The 18,741-nt window shown below is 44.9% G+C and overlaps 1 long non-coding RNA gene across 2 annotated transcripts; it reads right to left on the bottom strand.

Annotated features, from left to right (window-relative positions):
- Positions 1-435: 435 nt before the first annotated feature.
- Positions 436-17,309, bottom strand: LOC105482459 (uncharacterized). 2 transcript variants are annotated; one of them, XR_011624022.1, is made up of 4 exons: positions 17,154-17,309; positions 13,601-13,730; positions 12,616-12,728; positions 436-1,254 (listed from the first exon to the last, which is right to left on the bottom strand). It is a non-coding gene; the product is annotated as an uncharacterized lncRNA (long non-coding RNA). The 2 variants fall into 2 exon arrangements; XR_011624021.1 differs by having other exon boundaries at positions 12,616-12,706.
- Between the last annotated feature and the right edge of the window lie 1,432 nt (positions 17,310-18,741).

Below are 18,741 nucleotides of genomic sequence, written 5' to 3'. Positions count from 1 at the left end.
AAACATCTCATTAGTCTTAAAATAGTTTTTTTCTATATAAAATTTTTTCTTCCAGAGTCAGTTGTACATATAAAAAAGGATTATAGTTGTATAAAAACAGGAGCTATAGAAATAGATTTATATTTAGCCAAGAGGCAGCAATACTCAAGCTTTCCTTCTCAGTGCAGGGCTTATTTCTCTTTCTCTATTTAAATATTCAGATCTATTACTATATTGAACTGAGATTTGGTTTATTCTGGTAGAAGTAGCTAAATAAAGGTACATACTTAGAAACTCATAACTTCATATGTTTAAGTGCTGGAATAAGGTGTAAGTTAAAATTGGGCTTTTTGATTTTCACTGTAGATAGAGTTCAGAAATACTGTCATAGTTTTAAAAAATCAAAATGTTTCACCTCCGGGAGAAAATGAAAGTCTGTGATACAATAGATGGTGCTTGTGATTTTATTTAACAGTTTAATCTTTGCATACAAACAAAACCACCTGAAGAGAAGCTGGTTTCTTAAAAACAAGAGCAGCGAGTATGATAATAAATGCCCTGAACACATCTCTGCTCATCTTATGGAATCTCTTTGTGAATTCTCGTGTAGCTTTCCCTAATATGGAGCAGGGGGCTTTAAGTCACACTGCTGCTCCCAACTGCTGTGCCTAAATTGCTTCTGGAAGCACGGAGCCCCTCCACTGCTGCTGCAGATGTAGCTTTGGGCTGGGGAGAATGTGGGGAGAAGTCATTTGCATTAAAAAACACTAGCTGTCTATTCCCATTAGAAAAAACACTCGGTGTTTTAGTGCAAATTATTTTAAAAGGGCAGATAACTTATGGATGCAGAAAGGGTAATCCACAAAGATGTATGCAATTTTGTTCAGTTGATGTCCTCGGGGCGAAAACATCAAGGATAACAAGTGTACTAAATACAAACAGACACAATCATAAAATATGACACCCATGATTAAGATACCCTTTTCAAGGGTCCTTCGCACTTAGGAGGGAAACTGCCTTGTTAATATCAGGGCCCATTATTTCCTACCATTCAGAGGCAAGTTGAAACAATGATCTCTCCTTTTTTGACTGTATTCTTAAAAGGTTGTGAAATTCTGGGGCTTTAATCAGACTAGCCTAGAATCACAGCGCTGGGTCAGAGAGGGGATTAGTGTTGAGGGTTATGAGCTCAGTCTTCGGAGGTGGACAGATCCGGTTTTGAATCCCAGCTGTGACACTTAGATATCATCTTCTCTGAAGTCTAGGGGTCTTCATCTGCAAATGAGAAATTGAGATTGTTGAGAGGATTAAACACAACAAAACAAAACCAAAAACCCAGATGTAAAGTGCTTAGTGTAGTGCCTGGCATAGAAAAAAAAGAGTGTGTGTGTTTCCTTCCTGAGTGCCTGATTACAGAAAAGATGGGAGAATTTTTAAAATGCACTATTCGCTAATATATGAAGGAAAGAGGTTTTTATGGTTTAAGAAAAATTTGCACCAAGATCTTGGTCATTTTAGGTAGTAAGAGGACAATGGAAGCTCATAACTATTTGCGTTTGTGGATGGCACTGATACAATAACTGTTCATAGCCAACGCTTAGGCATATGTCTTTCATTTATCTAGTAAGTTAACAGTTCTTGTGCATTTGCTTGGTGCCAAGTGCCCTTTAAGTGCTTTATATGTGTTGTTTCATTTAATCTTCAAAATACCATCATGAGTAGGCACTAATACTGTTACAGGAGGTAGCCAGTCAGGCATGAGCAGGGCAGGAGAGGGCTTCCCCACCACCCCCACCAAAAATGTCAGGCAACCACCAGGTGATGGTCAGGCGGTTGTTAACTGTCTCTCTAAAATAATAGTTGTTTGCAGCCAGCACCAGGGAAAAGGCAGTCTCCCAATAAACACAAACACCTGAAACCGGGGATCAGCAGCTTCCTGATAACGCGTCAGGAGTTGGGCGAGTGGGCTCAAGCATGCGCATTAAGAGGCAAAATGGCGGAGCTTAACTGGTATATGACCTGCTAGGTACGTTCGACTAGTAAAAGAAGAGTGCTTCAAGTAAACATGCGTGCAACTCCAGTAAACACACTGCACAGGCTCCCCTCCCAAGTGCTGAGAGGCCACTGTGATTCTTCTCACCCCAGGGGAAGAATCAGGAGAGAAGGACACAAGACCCCCAAAGCATGCCAACATGGAAAACTGCAAGTCCAAAGGTCAAACCATGCACCTGATCTCTCATTGCCCACTTGGGCCTCTTCCAAGTGTACTTTATTTCCTATTGTTCCTCTTGTAAACTTTTTAACAAACTTTCACACCTGCTCTAAAACTTACCTCAGTCTCTCCTTCGGGCCCTCAGTTGAAGACTTTCTTCTGAGGAGGCAAGAATTGAGATGCTACAGACTCGTATAGATTTGCAGCCACTGCTAACAATACTATCCCCATTCCACAGGGCAAGAAACATAGGAACAGAGAAGTTAAGTATTGATAATTTGTCCAAAGTCACAAAGCTAGTAAGAAATGGAACCTGTATTCAAATTCAGGCACTTATTCCAGAGTATGCTGTCTTTCCCCCCACCCCCCCAAATTTTTCTTTCAGCTTTCCAAGGTTGAACCGAGTCTACTTTCTTAACCACTATACTGTGTGTTTTATTTATTTGTATATCTCTCACAGCATCACAAATAGTGCCTTGCACCTAGAGGACAGTGAATATTTATCCAATGATTTTTTTTAAAGAATGCAAGCCTTTGCTGTGAACGTGAGGGAGAAGTAAAGGGTTAAAGTGTTTGTGTCAGATTTTAGAACAGTAAAGTCCAGTAGATAGATGGTATCTTACCAAAGAACAATGGCATAAAACTATTTATGGAGCCCTGTAGGCGGTGAGCAAGTGAGTGAACATGATTTAAGTCCTAAATTTGGAACCAGAAGAATACCAATAGCAAATGCATACTGGTTAATTATTTCCCTCTGCACAATACCTACAAAATCACCTAGAACATTAAGACCAGTGTAATCACTAAACTTTTGTGAAATTATCATGATCTCGTGGAAAGGCGACAGGGTTGGGTCTGACTAGACCTAAATAAAACATCAAATTCCACCTCTTCCCAGCTGTGTGACTTTGGGTACATTATTCAGCATCTTTGAGCCTTAGTATGTCCAATTTGAAAGGAAGGGGGTGTGTAATGAAAATACTAATTCCCAGCTTCCCAACATGAGATAAAGTATATGAAACTGTTGTGTTAATAAGGAAACACTGGAGAAATAAGCATTCTTAAGTAACATTAACTTTTACAAGAGAAAACTCCCACATATCTGCAGTGTGATGCAATAGACATTTTCTTTTTTTCCTTTTCTCAGAATGGGTCTTCCTAACTGGCAGGTAGGTAGCTCCAGTCTCTGTGGTAAATTTAGAGACTGAAGCCCCTTTCATCTGTGGCTCCTCCACCTCCACGGGTTTGCTGTGGAAGGTGAAGAAGTGTGGAAAACTCCTGTAGGATGTTTCTGTGGACCAGAAAGTGACTCAGTCCCATGGCCACCACCATGTGCAAGGGATGCTGGGAAATGCCATCTAGGGATGTCTGCAGGCATAAAAGGAAATGGTTTTGGCCACTGACTGGCAATTCCAACTCCTAGTTTTTCACCAGGCTGTTGTAAGATTAAATGAGTGAAAGCAGAGGAGACAGCTCTGTAAATCATAAAACACTATGATATTATAGCCAATTCCTAATGTAGATGCCCAAACGTAGGAATATTCCAAATAATAGAAATGTAAAGCTCTCATCCATTTGTTTTCTTAAATGCCAATTCCAAGAACAGTTTGCTAAGGCACATGGTGCCTGGTGACAGTCCCAACAGGTGAGCAGGCTGATGGCAATTCAATGTGATCAGGTAGAGTGGTCGTGGTCACACATGACTCCATTAGAGGCTGTTTGATCTTGTGAAAGGCTTGCAAATTCATAGGACATTGGTCATTGACTACTGTGCAATAGACTTATCAGATAAAAAAAAAGCTGAATAGGAAATTTGGAAAGAAAAGCATAGCAAGGGCCAAAAATGATACAGATGGATCTTCGTGAAAGAGCCATCGTGCCCTCTTCCCTTTCTATCTGAATGCGCTAACAACTTCTGAGGATAAGTGAATTTGCCATTCCTCCCTGTGCAATCAAGAAGGATTTCTCAGTGAAGAGCAATTTCATAGATTTTTCATTATAACATGATTTTTTTTGTTTGGGTCATCTTTAAGGAAGTGGATGTGCACTGAATATCCCAATTTTCCAGAAAAGAATTGTTAAGTGACATGTATTCATTTGTTTCCATCACTAAATGTTTTGCATTTCATTTGTAATATATTATTTTTGTTTTAAGGTAGATCCAGATGTATTCAGGGGATACAGGATGATTTTTTTTTTCTTTTTCTTTTTTTTTTTTTTTGAGACAGAGTCTCGCTGTGTCGTCCAGGCTGGAGTGCAGTGGTAGGATCTCAGCTCACTGCAAACTCCACCTCCTGGGTTCACGCCATTCTCCTGCCTCAACCTCCCGAGTAGCTGGGATTACAGATGCCCACCACCACGTCTGGCTAATTTTTTGTATTTTTAGTAGAGATGGGGTTTCACTGTGTTAGTCAGGATGGTCTCGATCTCCTGACCTCATGATCCACCCGCCTCGGCCTCCCAAAGTGCTGGAATTGCAGGTGTGAGTCACTGAGCCTGCCCTACAGAATGATTTTTAATACTTTTTTTGGTGGATTCCAATGATATATTATATAATATGTATATTATATAAAGAGTTTTCTAAGGCATACTCTTTTTAACTCCTTTATGTCACATATTATGTGCCATTCTTTACCTGGTAAAAGACCTTTTGTTCAATGATTATACTCTTTGGAGTCAACAGATCTAAATTCTGAAAATAAAGTTAAGCAAAATGGGCTATCAGGCCTTCTCTGACTACTTGATCTAATATAGTGCATCATCTTGACATTCTACTTGGGTTGCCTTATTTTTCTTCTTGGCCTAATATATATTTATGTGTTTATTGCTGGGCTCTACCTACTAAAACATAAGCTCCATGAGGGTAGGGATTTTGGGTGTCTTTATTCCCTATTGTATGCCTGGGCTACGGAATAGTGCCTGCTACCTAATGGATGTTCAGTGATATTGGTTAAATACATGCAAACATGAAAATTAGGTCTTAAATATCCTGGATCAATGATCTGCTGTATTACTTTTCCCCTCTATCTCAGGACTTTATTCCTCTAAAGCAGCATCTGAGAAAAACCACTTGTCTCTGCCCGGCCACTTCCATTTATGTTTGAGTGAAGCTCATGATGTTTCCATTTCCTGGCACAGAAGGGGAGCTACTCTCTGGTGTTGCTCCCCAGACCCAGCCTATTTAAGAGCTATGCTGTCTTTCCACATGGCTTGGACAGAATGAGGCATGGGAAATTACAGCGACAAGGATGAACTTCTAAGGATAAATAATTCTCACAGAAAAAGAGCACCGTGATCTTGGGTAGAGCATGCGGAAAGTTGGGAGAAGGATTTAAGGAATGGACAGTGCTTTACAGTTATTTAAAGTTTTTTCTTTTATTATCAAGAAAGAATAAATAGATACATAAATACATATATAGATAGTAGAACAGGATACAAACATTCCATTTCTTAAAAGAGTTACTAATAATTTTTTTGGAGAGAGAACTGCCTTTGGGAACGTCTGCTTGGGGCAGGTGAGACTCCATAGACATGGACAGATGACAAGGGTTAAGAAAGAGAGTTCACTGCTTTGAGGGAAGAGCTGGGTGAAGAGGAGAGAGAAGGAAAACTCAGTGACATGGCTGGACTAGGAGAGTGAGGGCCAGGAAGGCCCCATGGAGGTTGTGGCCGCCAGCCTTCAAGGTGGCCCTGTTTCCTGGTATTCACACCCAGTATTCACACAACATAACTCTCCTCCATGTTGTACTGGGGCTGGTTTATGTGGCCAATTAGAATATGACAGGAATGGCAGTGTGGCACTTTCAAAATTAGGTTATAAAAGAGCATGGCTTCTTCTTGGGATCTCTCTCTGTGAGCAGCTGTGGAGAAGCTCATGTAGCAAGGATCTGAAGACTCTGGACGACAGCCAATAAGGAGCTGAATTCTGTCAGAAACTACATGAGTGATCTTGCAAGGAACTCCATTGGTGCTAGGTGAGTCTTGAGGTGATTACAGCCCCATGAGAGCCCCTGAGCCAAAACAACCTAGAGGAGCTGCTCCTAGATCCCTCAGGTAATACTTTAATACATTACCATCTCTTTTAAGTTGGTAATGTTGGGGGGTAATTTGTTATGCAGCAATAGCTAACGAATACAGTGGTAGAGGAGACAAAGAGCACATTATTCACAGTGATGTCTGTTGTTCTATGGAGGGTTCTGAGTGGAAAATTGACTCTGATCCTGTTTTAGTCCAATCAGGCTGCAGTAACAAAATACCATAGACTTGGTAGTGGATATAGTTTGAATATATGTCCCCACTAAAACTCATGTTGAAATGCAATCCCTGATGTTGGAGGTGGGGCCTGAAGGGAGGTGATTGGTCATAGGGGCAAATCCTTCATGGCTTGGTGCTGTCCTCACCATAGTGAATGAGTTCTTGCAAGATCTGGTCATTTAAAAGTGTGTTCCTCTCTCCTTCTCTCTCTTGCTCCTCCTTTGGCCACGTGATATGTTGGCTCCCTCTTTGCCTTCTGCCATGATTGAAAGCTTCCTGAGGCCTCCCCAGAAGCTGGGCAGATGCCAGCACCATACTTCCTGTATAGCCTGCAGAACCATGAGCCAATTAAACCTCTTTTCTTTATAGATTACCTAGTCTCAGGGATTTCTCTATAGCAATGCAAGAATGGCCTAATACAGTAGCTTATAAACAACAGAAATGTATTTCTTACCGTTCTGGAGGCTGAGAAGTCAAAGATTAAGGTACTAGCAGATTCAACAAAGGCCTATTTTATGGTTCATACATGGCACTTTCTTGCCATGTGCTCACATGGTGGAAGGGATGAGGAGTGTCTCTCAGGCCTCTTTTCTAAGGGCACTAATCTCATTTACGAAGGTCTTGCCATTATGACCTAATTCCATAGACCCTTCCTCCTAATACCATCACCTTGGGGGTTAGGATTTCAATCCATGAATTTTGGGAGAACATAAACATCCAGACCATAGCAGATCCACATCTATCTTTAGACTCGGGGACACACTTTGTGCACCTGGGCAGCAAAGAAATCAGCAGAGGGAGACTTGAGTACCTTGAAGGACTTGGGGCTTTGAATTTTCTCTGAGATGATTTAGATGGGTCTGAGTTGAGCTGAGGATAGTCTTCTTGAAACAGACACGATCACCAAAAACTCTGGCTCAGATTGGCAATGTGTCAAAGTGTAAGGTGTAAGGTGGTAAGGAGCACCTTTCTTGCAACCAACAGAAAACCTGCTCAGACTAACTTATGCACAACAGGGCTTTAATTGTCTGCGGTAACTGAAAGGGCCAGAGATGGGCTGGTTTCAGGAGGGACTGGATCCAGTGGCTCCACAATATCCCCTGGTTTGGCTCCACCTGCCTCTCTAGCCTCCTCAGAGTCAACATCACCCCAAGCCTGGCTTCCAACATTATCACAAAATGGCTACCAGCCACGTAGGGGACTGTTCACAGGATGGCAGCCTCCTTGTTCATGTCCAGTCAGCATGGACAGCTTCACTCTTCTGACCTGCAAACTGAAGTCACATGCTTCACATTGGCAAGACGAGCTGAGGTCATGAGTTCAATTCTGGACCTGTGTTCTCCCGTCTGGCTGGCGGCTTCTCCCTATCTCCCTGGGCAAGAGGGCTGGGTTTTGCAGGTGGATTAGTCCTGGAGCTGGAGGTGGGGTTCATAATGGAGCCGTGGTGGAAGGAAGGCTGGAACTGAGGTCCAGAGAGGTTCAGGGGCTTGCGCAAGGCCAAACAGTGAGAAAGGTGAGAACCAGGTCTTGATGCAGAGTCTGTCTGGCCCCCAACTCCACGCTTGCCTCCTCTTGCCACATGGCTGTCACCCACTCGGTGTTCAGAAACCAAAACATATGATCCCCTCCCATGTGTCTGGCACTGTGCTTTCTCCTGTGTTCACACATTCGTTTTTCACTCCAGTCCTGTGCAGTGGGTATTGGTATTATTCCCATGTCGCTGATGAAGCAGTGGGGTCTCAGGATGTGCAATCATCTCACAGGAAACTGGCAGAGACCAGAGGAGTCCTCTGAACAGGCAGCTGAGTGGGAATCTCTGTGGGGTGCTGCGGGGCCCCTTGCTGAGAGGAGCTCCGAGCTGTGGGGCCTGGGGTGTCAGGCATGCAGTCAGGTGGCAGGAGCAGCATTCCAGTTCGAATTTTCAAGCATTTTGTAAATTTTTGAAAGCCAACCTTCAGCTCAGAGCATTTCTCAGCCTTGATCATCTCCCGTTAGCCCTTACCATTGCCGCTCCACTGTCCCTCCACCCCCTGTCGTCCAGAGTTTATGTGTCTTTGTGCACAGACACAAAGACACATAAACACACACACATACAGATATGCAGACACACAGACATGCAGAAACACATAGACAGACACATAGAAACACAGACACACAGATACACACACACATATACACAGAGGGAAACACACAGACACATACACACAGACTCATACACAGAAAGACACACATAAACAGACATACATGCAGACACACACAGACACACATAGAGATTCACATACACACAGACGCACATGCACACATATGCGCACACACTGTCCTTCCTTCTCTTCAGCTCATGCAAGCCTCCTGATTCCTCACTCACCCAGCTTCTGGTTTCTTTCCAGGGTTTTGTCTCTTGCCTGGAGTGAACAGCCTTGCAGCTAGTTCCCTGCCCTCCTGCTCCAGTAAAAAAGCACCCCCTCCTTCTGAACGTTTTTCTGAGCACTTCACCATTAGTGATAATGAGACACATTCTAGAAAGTTCCTGTTTCACAGGGATGGCATGCAGAAAGCCAGCACTTGAGAAGAACATGGAACTTAGCAAGGCTCCTTCATCTTTCCCCCTGAAGATGTAGCCACTGGGGGCTGAGTGGTGAGAAGAGAAGCAGGGCCTGAGCGCTGTGTGGGAGCCTGACACAGGGAGACGGCTTGGGTCTTCTGGAGTGCTGTGGCTTTGCCCTTCTCTCTTTTCCTTCTTGTCCCCTGGCACTGTCAGGATCCTTCTGGGCTCCCGTTAGCTCCAGGATTAAATGAGGCAGGCGCTGGTGGACAGGAAGACTCCAAGGAGCGAACATTATGAGGATAAGATGAGAAGATAAAGAAAGCCCACAGGGGCAGGATGGGATTTCCTAAGAAACAGCTCTGTACCTGCCTCGTTTATGTTTCATACATAAAGGATGCTCAGATACAAAGAATGTCCTTGTTTTAGCCTGTCTGTCCACATGGCAAGTCATTACACACCAACTCCTCGCTCTCCGACGCTGCGGTAAACTGTCTGCACTTGCCATCCCTTTGTCTGCGGCCCGGCTCCTGAGCCTTCTTCTTGGTCACTTGGTTTCTTGCCTACTGTGGGGTGGAAGGAGACCACAGGCCCTGGAATCAGAAGAACTTGCTGTAGTTGTCAGCTCTCCTGCTTAAGGAAGGCACTTTACCTCCCAGGGCCTTAGTTTCCACTTTTGTAAAACTAAGATAATGCTATGTTGCCTGGTTGCGTTGAAAATGAAAGGGGGTGACGTGTATAAAATGAATAATGGAGAGTGGAAATTCTCGCCCCTTGTGAAATGTTGTCATTACAAACACACAAAGTAATACCAAAGTAACTAGCAAGCTGCAAGAAGAGAGAGCCTGCTAGAAATAGCACAAAGTGCTTTTTTGGGTGAGTTTAAGTGATTCCTCATTTCCTGGTACACTTCAGCTGCTGAGTACATGGATCTGTCATATAGGCATAGAAAGGCTACAAGTCCTGGTATTTTCTTCAGGTGATGGGAACAAAATTGGCTCTAGCCACCTTGACGCCCATGTTCAAATTGGAAGAAAAAATTTTCTCCCTTGGATGTTCAAATCAGAGGCAAGTCCTAGAAGGTGGAAGAGATGTCAATATCAGGCTGGAAGTGCAACAGTGGATGACAAAGCCCTGCCAGTGGGTGGCTGGAGGATATGCTGGCTTTAGCAAAAAACCCTTCTTTACCAGGCCCCAGGAACCCAGGGAAGGTGAATCACAAATAGTAATTATAGGGGGGATGAGAACAAGCATTGGCGTGAATCATCCATGCACCAAGTCACTGGCACCCCTCTTTCCTCTCCTCCAAATCTCCTCTCTTGCTGTAGCTGGGATTTGAGGACTCCTATGTTGCCTTTGAAACTGTGAAAATTTTCTTGGGTCCATCTCTTTGGTTGCAGTGCTTCTGTTGCTGCTACTACCTTACTTCTCAACACAGACCTTCCAAGGGATCAGACATTGCTGTTGGCACACATGTTGACTCTCTGCTTCTATCACAGCCAATGGGAGTGCAAGAATCCAGCAAGTAGCTTCTACTGCCACTGGGATGGGAGATGGGTATTTTTTCACCATTTGTGTCTTTCTTTATTGAGCTCTTCAAAGGGTAGTCTCACTCTTCCTGAATTAAAAAATGAACAAATAAGAAAAAAACAACTGTCCTCTCTCTGGATGAAAGTATCCTTGGCTGACTCAGAGGACAACAAACAGGTCTATCCAATGTCTCACCCCGAAGTGTCCAACGGTCTCAGTCCCCAATGTGTGCTCCAGGATAAAACCAGAATTTCTCCTTCTGTCTGAAATCCATCCAGGGAGTTTCCTGGGAACTGGGGGGTAGTCCTTGTCCCTGGCATTAGTTTGTGTGCTTCATTCCAGAGTCTCTGGCTCCATCTCCAGTCCCCAGAGTCCTTTTACCATTCCTCCCAGTAGGCCCAGTGTTTTCATGCAGAAGGAACCCTTGATTTTGCTCATCAGAGTTAGGCAAGGACAGAATTTTAGAGCTAAAAGAAATCTAATTTTGCTCCTTTACTGTATGCAGAACTAGAGAGGCCATGTAATTTGTCTGTAAGTTCACATCTAGTTAGAGGCAGAGCTAGACTCAATTATTGGTCTAAGACCTCTTTCCACTGGAGCAGTCACTCATTCCTCAAGCGGGAGTCCCCAAATGGTGATGGTAACCTCAGGGAGCTGACAAAGGGGTTCATAGTATCTATGTGTGGTCAGCAAAATGTGGGGCAGTTTTCAAGCAATTAAAAATAGATTGGAAGAGGAGTACGTCTACATCTGTAAAATTGAATGTATTGGAGGAAGTGTAATTTACATGTGAAATACAGATTCAAGATTGATCTAATATAGAGCAGACATGGAGAATTAACTCTTCTGACTGTTATTTTTGAGAATATGCATAATCACTTCCTTTTTCTTGATAACGGGTAAGATTATTTTTATTGTTCCTGACAGCTCCAGTATTTTCTTTTCCTTTCTTTTTTTTGAGACATAGTCTGTGTCACCCAGGCTGAAGTGCAGTGGCAACCTCCGCCTCCCCGGTTCAAGCATTCCTCCCACCTCAGCCTTCCTAGCAGCTGGGACTACAGGCATGTGCCACCATGCCCAGCTAATTTTTGTGTTTTTCATAGAGGTGGGGTTTCACCATGTTGGCCAGGCTGGTCTCAAACTCCTGACCTCAGGTGATCTACCCGCCTTGGCCTCCCAAAGTGCCGGGATTAGAGGCGTGAGCCACCACGCCCAGCCAACATCTCCAGTATTTTCAAGACAAAATGTGAAATTTCTTGAAGTTGTCATTCCTCAACTGATTATTTTCTATTTAATCCCTTAAGTACATGTCAATAACTTGTGTATTTTTATAAAACACTCATACGTATCTCTCGTGTACTTTTTTTCTTATCTTGGGATAACTAGACTAACCCAAGCAGTCCCAAAGGGGTGCCCTGGTATACCCCAAGAGATAGTGAGTTTTTCCAAGAGCAGGGACTCTGTGTAATCTGTCTTTGGCTCCATTGTCCCTCTCAGTATAAAGTGCTATTTTTTTGTGGAAGCCAAAACATTCCTTTAGGACTATGGACTGCAGAGTATCTATGCAGATACTATCTTTAGATCCTATCTGCATTAATGGGATCCTTTCATTCCGGAGGCTCCGAGTCTTTGATCACTCAGCACGTAAGCCCTACGTAGTGTTTTGTCTGTTGGAGCTCGTGAGCACTCTGCAGGCATCCATGCAGCAGCAGTGACCTCAGGTGTGGGGGACCAGAAATGAAATCGGGCCATGTCATCCACTGGACACCCCAGCTTCCTAAGCAGGGTTCAGCTGCTATTTCCTAGCTATACTCAGGTACATACCTGGCCCTGTGTTGATTGAACAGCTATGGGAAATTCAGAAGCCAGGCTTGGTCTAAGGGGTCTGTGAGAAGAAGTGACAGAAAGGTCTTCACCAGGCATCATTGGTTTCCCCTTTTCCCTCCTACCTGTCATTTCTGGGTGCTCATTTCCTTGTAGATGTAGAATTCTGGGGCACACTCCCTAAGCAAAAGTCTAGTCTCCTACTCAATCCTCATAGGAGTGGGCACAATGTTTCCTGAAGCTACCTCCTTTCTCCCCGAGTAGCCGTTTCTACCTTGTTTTCCTGCAGCATCCATCCACGTTTAAGAGAGTCTCTGAAGATCATATCGTGGTAGCCAATGGAGGGATGACTTCTATTTGCAGCTCTAAGGGAGTCAAGGTGAAAATCTGAATAAGTAAAAAAAAAAAAAAAAATCTTATCTTCTTCCTAGATAAACTCTGAGGCAGTTCAGTATTGTGAAACAGTTGGGCGCAACTTGGGAGCTGGGAAAGACTAGCTTCAATGTCAGATTTGCCACTTACTCACTGTGTGACCTTGGTTAAGTTTCAAAACCCAGTTTCCTTATCTGAAAAATGGGGGAAATAGTAATGCATATATCATAGGGTTCTTATGAGGAGTAACTGATAAAGCAAAGTGCTTGTCTCAAAAAATATTGGCTACTGTCATTGTTAAGCTTTGTGATATGGACTACGACCTAGTTCGACCTCCTTTGTTTTTCACATGAAAAAACTGAGCCTCAGAAATGTGATGTTCTGTTCAGCTGCCACACAGCTATAGATAATGATATTTAAAATGAGCTTCTTGGCCTCTGAAACTCAGCTCAAGGCTTTTCTACATCATACTCTGAGTGTAACTTACAATGCACCCCCCTGTGCCACTTCCCGCCACCACGCTTGAAAAATAATTAAGTATAAAACATGATGTGTATTTTTTGAAGCATTTCTGGCATCATCTTGTTTTATATTTATTGCCTACAACTTTGGACTCTGTAACACTAGATATGTGCAAGTGTGTGCTTAATAAATAATTGTCGGCTAACCAAATGACACTAAAGTTAGGGATGATGATTAGCTAGAAGTTAACATTGTGTACCATTTGTTTTCCCAAGAACAGACATAGTTAAGAATAGCAAGTATCTATGATGTGTTTATTTATTTTTACCTTAAATGTTCTGCTATTGCCAAGAGCAGCAAAGTTTAAGGAAAAGAAAAAAGAAAAAAAAAACCAGTATGGTGAAAGTGAAAGTGTATCCACTTACTTGGATACTAGGATTACCCCGATGGTGCAGATAGTCTCGTGGGATTAGAGGTCAGAGAGAAGGCAGATCATATGCAGCAGTTGGACACCATATTGTTTACCACTTGGAGTAAAATCCCTTCTGTCCTGCCCTTAAACACAAATTTATACCAATTACTCAGGTCCAAAGTTGACTTCCGATCCTAGCCTTAACAGACAAGTGCTGAGCCTATCAAGTTTTATTGCAGTCAATACATCTCCTTTCCAGAAGCAACTGGTCACAGCCATTTCCAACACAAAGCTGCTTGGGCCATCCTTTCTTCTTTTTATAGTCTGTTTCCAGACACTCAGTGACCCATAAACTTAACTTATAACCAAGTCACAGCCATGACCAGAGCTGTTGTTCTTGCATCCACCCCTAAAGTTGCCTTTTCCCAGGATGTGTTTACTCGGAGGCAATGAATCATACTGTTTGTCCTTTGTGGGGTCACTCCGTTTGGTTCAACCCCAGGTCCTGGGTCCTTAACCCAGACGGTTTCCTTTAAACATTCTCCAAATTCTGGGGTTTTTAAGATTTCGTAGTTTGCCCTTATGAATGTGTATACTGCATGAACCCTGTCTTAAAGTAGATGTGCCTCCTGCTTGGGGAGCTGGGGTCAAGGCGTGCTGTGGGCTTGAACCATCTGTGCAAACACAACAATGACTGAGTTGATATTTCTATTTTGATGTCCTGGTGGTGTCACTTACAACCTAATTTGTCTTCTCACCCTTCACTCCCTCTGGAGTGAGGATATATATATTAAAGAAAGGGTGATAAAGTAAGTCAGCCTGTAGGTTGAGTAGGAATTGAGTTATTTAAGGAAACCCACGAGGGCACAGGCTCCTGCAATGTTCATGTGCATGACTGTGGTTACTAAGTCACCCAACCTCTTAATTTTCTGGATTTAGATAGGTTAATAAGATTCCTTGATCAAACTAACTGGTTATAGAACCAGTTAAAAGCAGGACCAGGGTTAGAACTAATGTCTTCTCATCCCCATTGTGGTGTTTTTCTCATTACGCCATATGTGTTCCATCAAAATCTTCCCCCGCCCCCGCCGTAGCAGAGAGATTGGCTTTACAAATAGGGAGGGAGTAATGAAAGATATTTTTGTTTTAGCTTGTGACTGTCTCCTATAACATAATTAAATAAATGAGGAAAGAAAACGGGTTAAATCTCATCATAGAAATATACAACGTTAGGAGATTTTGATTTTAGGAATGGAAGGTACTTTAAAACAATCCCTAGCACAGTGAGTTTCAAACTGTGTTCAGTGAAACCCCAGGGTTCTGCACAGATGCCTCAAGGCCTTTAAAAGGTAGGAGAAGAGAGTATATAGGACTCAGAGCCTTCTCCCTCAGGGCCATTAAAGCAAGTCTGTCTCTATCTGTTTTACATGTTGGGGTTTTATGTTGGATTTTGTTATAAATGGGGAATCCACTTCTAAGGAAAATTTGCAAGCTGTAAATCTAGGTCAAACCCCTCAATTTACAGACGAGAAAACTGAGGCCTGGAATCTTGAACCTGTGGAGTTGCCAAGTAAGACTCTTTATTCCATTCTAGGGATCAGGAAACTAAGATACCAAAATTCAGATCTTAAAGTTTTGTAGAAAGTTATGGATTCTGTCAAGTGGCAGAGCCAGGGCTGAAGCTAGCTGTACGGTATTTTCCATTCCTAGTGCATGACTTTTCCCAACATATCATGTTATTTAACAATATCCAACATATGGTGATCTTACTGCTTCATGATCAAAGAAGTCAGAGAGAATGAAGATCCTAGAGGCAGGAGTTTGAGGGAGCCGATTAAGAGAGAATAGTCACTAGTGTGGGGGAGGTGACTATGGAAACAGGGTGATTTATTTTCATTTGCTTTCTTCAAGGTTCCATTTCATTCTGCAAATTTCCTCCTGCAATGCTGTATCCCCAGTATCTAAGCCCAGGCCTGGCACTTAGAGCACAATACATTTTTGTGGATTCAGACTTTTAAATGCACGTCCTCATGACATCCTTCAAACAGTGTACTGGTCAGGAACTCAAGAGTATGGTACATTTAAAAATCAAATATATATCAAATTTGTAGAAGCATAACCATTAAGTATGGTAGTGTATTTCAATACTGGTAAGTGCACAAAGCCTGCTCTCTAAAAGAAGCAAGTGGCTGGGTGTGGTGGCTCATGCCTGTAATCCCAGCACTTTGGGAGGCCGAGGTAGGTGGATTACTGGAGGTCAGGAGTTCAAGACCAGCCTGGCTAACATGGTGAAACTCCGTCTCTAGTAAAAATACAAAATTAGCTGGGTGTGCTGGTGGGCACCTGTAATCCCAGCTACTCAGGAGGCTGAAGGCAGGGGAATCGCTTGAACCTGGGAGGCGGAGGTTGCAGTGAGCCAAGATTGCACCATTGCACTCCAACCTGGACAAAAAGAGCGAAACTCCCTTTCAAAAAAAAAAAAAAAAAGGAAGCAAGTTACTCAGCCGGCAGAGTCTAACTCAGAGTGGATCACTTTCTCTGAGCTGCCTGGCAGAGCCCAATTGTACCTGTGTGTCAGGCATGGTCCCCAGTGTCAGCAGACACACTGATCCTGATGGAGGGAAGTGCATATCGTGCAAGCCATTCCCATAAGCCACCGGACAGGTGTTCAACTGCCCTCTGGGGTAGCCTGACCCTGAATGAGTTTAAACAGAAACAAATAAAACCTAGGATCAGAACGTTCTTATATTGTACTTAAAGTGGTTAGCATTTGTAGTAGGTTATCAAAGAATATTGTACAACATCTTTCCCTAGGGAACTTTAAGAATAGGATGGCTAGATCCTGCAGTCTGAGATATTTTTGTCTCTATAATAACACCTTACCACGGTATCACAGCTTATAGGAAGTGCCTCGAGGTCGGGCATGGATTAGATACCCTCTGACGCCATCTGCTCTCTGGATTTGTTTCAGAGGAATGAAACACGAGATGGAAATGGAAATAGAGAGAGAGAGAGAGAGAGACCGATCCACGGACCCTATTAACAGGGTGAAATCTGCTCAAACTAGGAAACCAGAAGAGTAAGACCCTGATGGAAACCACGCCTCCCTGTCAGTTCTGGTTTTGCCCCAGTCCTTCAAAACGCCTCTCACAGGTTGTGCTACAGTCTTCTGCGTTCAGGGGTGGGCTGCTTTATGTCAACATGGTGGGATTACTGGAAAAGTCATTATTGGTACTTTTGGATGTGGCTTTTCTATTTAAAATAATTAAAACCAACGAAGGGTTTTCTTTCTGACCCAATTCCTGGCTGTCCTCTGCTTTGGTGTCTTCGTGCCAGCCTTGGGCTCTGGGAAGCTCTAAGGATGGAGCCTGTCTCCTCCACCTGCTACATGCAGGGCAAGAGGGCCAATGCGCACCCCACCACGGCCAGGAGCCTCATTATCTTTTTGTTTTAATTCCCCTATGTGGATCCAAATGGCAGTCTAAGGCCCAAGGATTTGGCAAAGCAACAAGTGGCTGGAGTAGGGACAAACTGGACTCCCGGCGTCGCTCCCGCCTGCTTCCTACCCGCGCCGCCGCCCACTGCCCCGTACAGGGGTCACAGCCGTGGAGCGTGTGAATGGGACAGTCCCATTTTACAACTCTTGTTCATCCCGCCTGCGGCAGGCGGCTCCCGACAGGGAAGAGCAACCCTTTTGGACTTCCCCACCCGCGGCCCCACCGAGCCCGTGGCGCGCCCACGCCTCCTCCCGGACCCCTCACCTCCCGCGCGCGGCGGGCGCACGCACCACCTGACTCGCGTTCTCATTGGCTGCTGCCTGTTGCTAACCCACGTGACCGGCGCCGCGCGCCCCGCCCCCGCGGGCTCCCGCTCGGTCGGCGCGTTCCTGCGGGCGTGCGCTGGCCGGCGTCGGGCTCCGAGCCGCGGGTCGCTCGCCTCGCCGGCTTCGCCCCGCCGCGCCGCTGCCGCTGATGCCCACAAGGTGGCAGTGCCGCGCTGCGTGTCCCCTCGCCCCGGTCCGCGCGAGCCGCGCCAGGCGGCCGGTGCCAGCGCAGCCTCCCGCGAAAGTTTCCCTGCTCCGGAACGGACCCGGGCGTCGCACTCTCCGGGCGGGCTGGTGACAGCCCTCCCGTTCGCGGGTTGCCTCGGGGCGATTTGCACTTCACAGCCCCGCTGGCGTCTCCTGGCGTCCCGAACTTGGGGCCTGTCATTAATGCAAGTCGATGTTTTTGTTTTGTTGTTTTGTTTTGTTTTAGGATCTGTACGCTAATAATTGATCCTAAAGAGGCAGGCAGACACCCCGACAGCGGCGCCTCGTCTCTCTTCTGGGCGTCCGGTTGAGCTTGCCTCACTGCAGAAGCAACCTACAGCCTCCCTTTGCGCTGGTGCAAAACACAAGCCAGCAGCCCTTCGGAGGGGCCTCCCCGCACGCGCCTCCTGGGATCCTGACTTGCTTAGGAAGAGGAGGGCACAGGGAGCCTCCTGCTCTGCAGCTGTCCCCAGGATGCCCTTAATTCCCGGGACAGGAGCGATAAGCTCGTCTGACCTCAGTTGACCTCGCCGCAGGCGCCAGGCGTCCTCATTTACTGCGAGGCATTGGAGAGTCTACTTTTCTCTCTGCTCCCTGGGATTTTTTTCCTTACGTCACTTTTTTTCCTTGTTGGCTTGTAGCTGGTCTGATGTCCCTTTACTACTGTCTAAACCGCCTCCTTCTACCCCCTGCTCCCACCTAGGCACGCGTTTGCCACTCTCTCTTTTTCCTTTAAAGAAAACATTCTGAGAGCCCTTTGAACCCAGCTAACCCTGGGAAAGGGCAGGTCCGTGGATGTGAAGGCAAGTCCAGGAACCGGGGCTGCACTTACCTACATGTGGAAAGGAAAGAGAAACACACCTTGCCAGCCCATTGTCTACACCACGAAGCCCGGATTCCATTCCCTGGTAGTCAGGCCTTTCACACTGGGCTACCCTCTGGGTAACTTCCAAAGATGCCCCTAGTCTTCTCCAGCCCCTGACAGGACACTAAAAGGGACTCTGTGTTCGTGACTGCTAGAATTTCTGCTGAGACCCTGACACAGAACAATATATGTGTCAAACAACTCCCACCTCCGTTCTCAAGTGAGGTATGGACCTTCTGTGGGGTATTAAGGGACTGAC

This window comes from Macaca nemestrina, chromosome 5 (assembly GCF_043159975.1).
Source record: "Macaca nemestrina isolate mMacNem1 chromosome 5, mMacNem.hap1, whole genome shotgun sequence".
NCBI lineage: Eukaryota > Metazoa > Chordata > Mammalia > Primates > Cercopithecidae > Macaca > Macaca nemestrina.
This window is presented reverse-complemented; position numbering and strand designations above follow the sequence as displayed.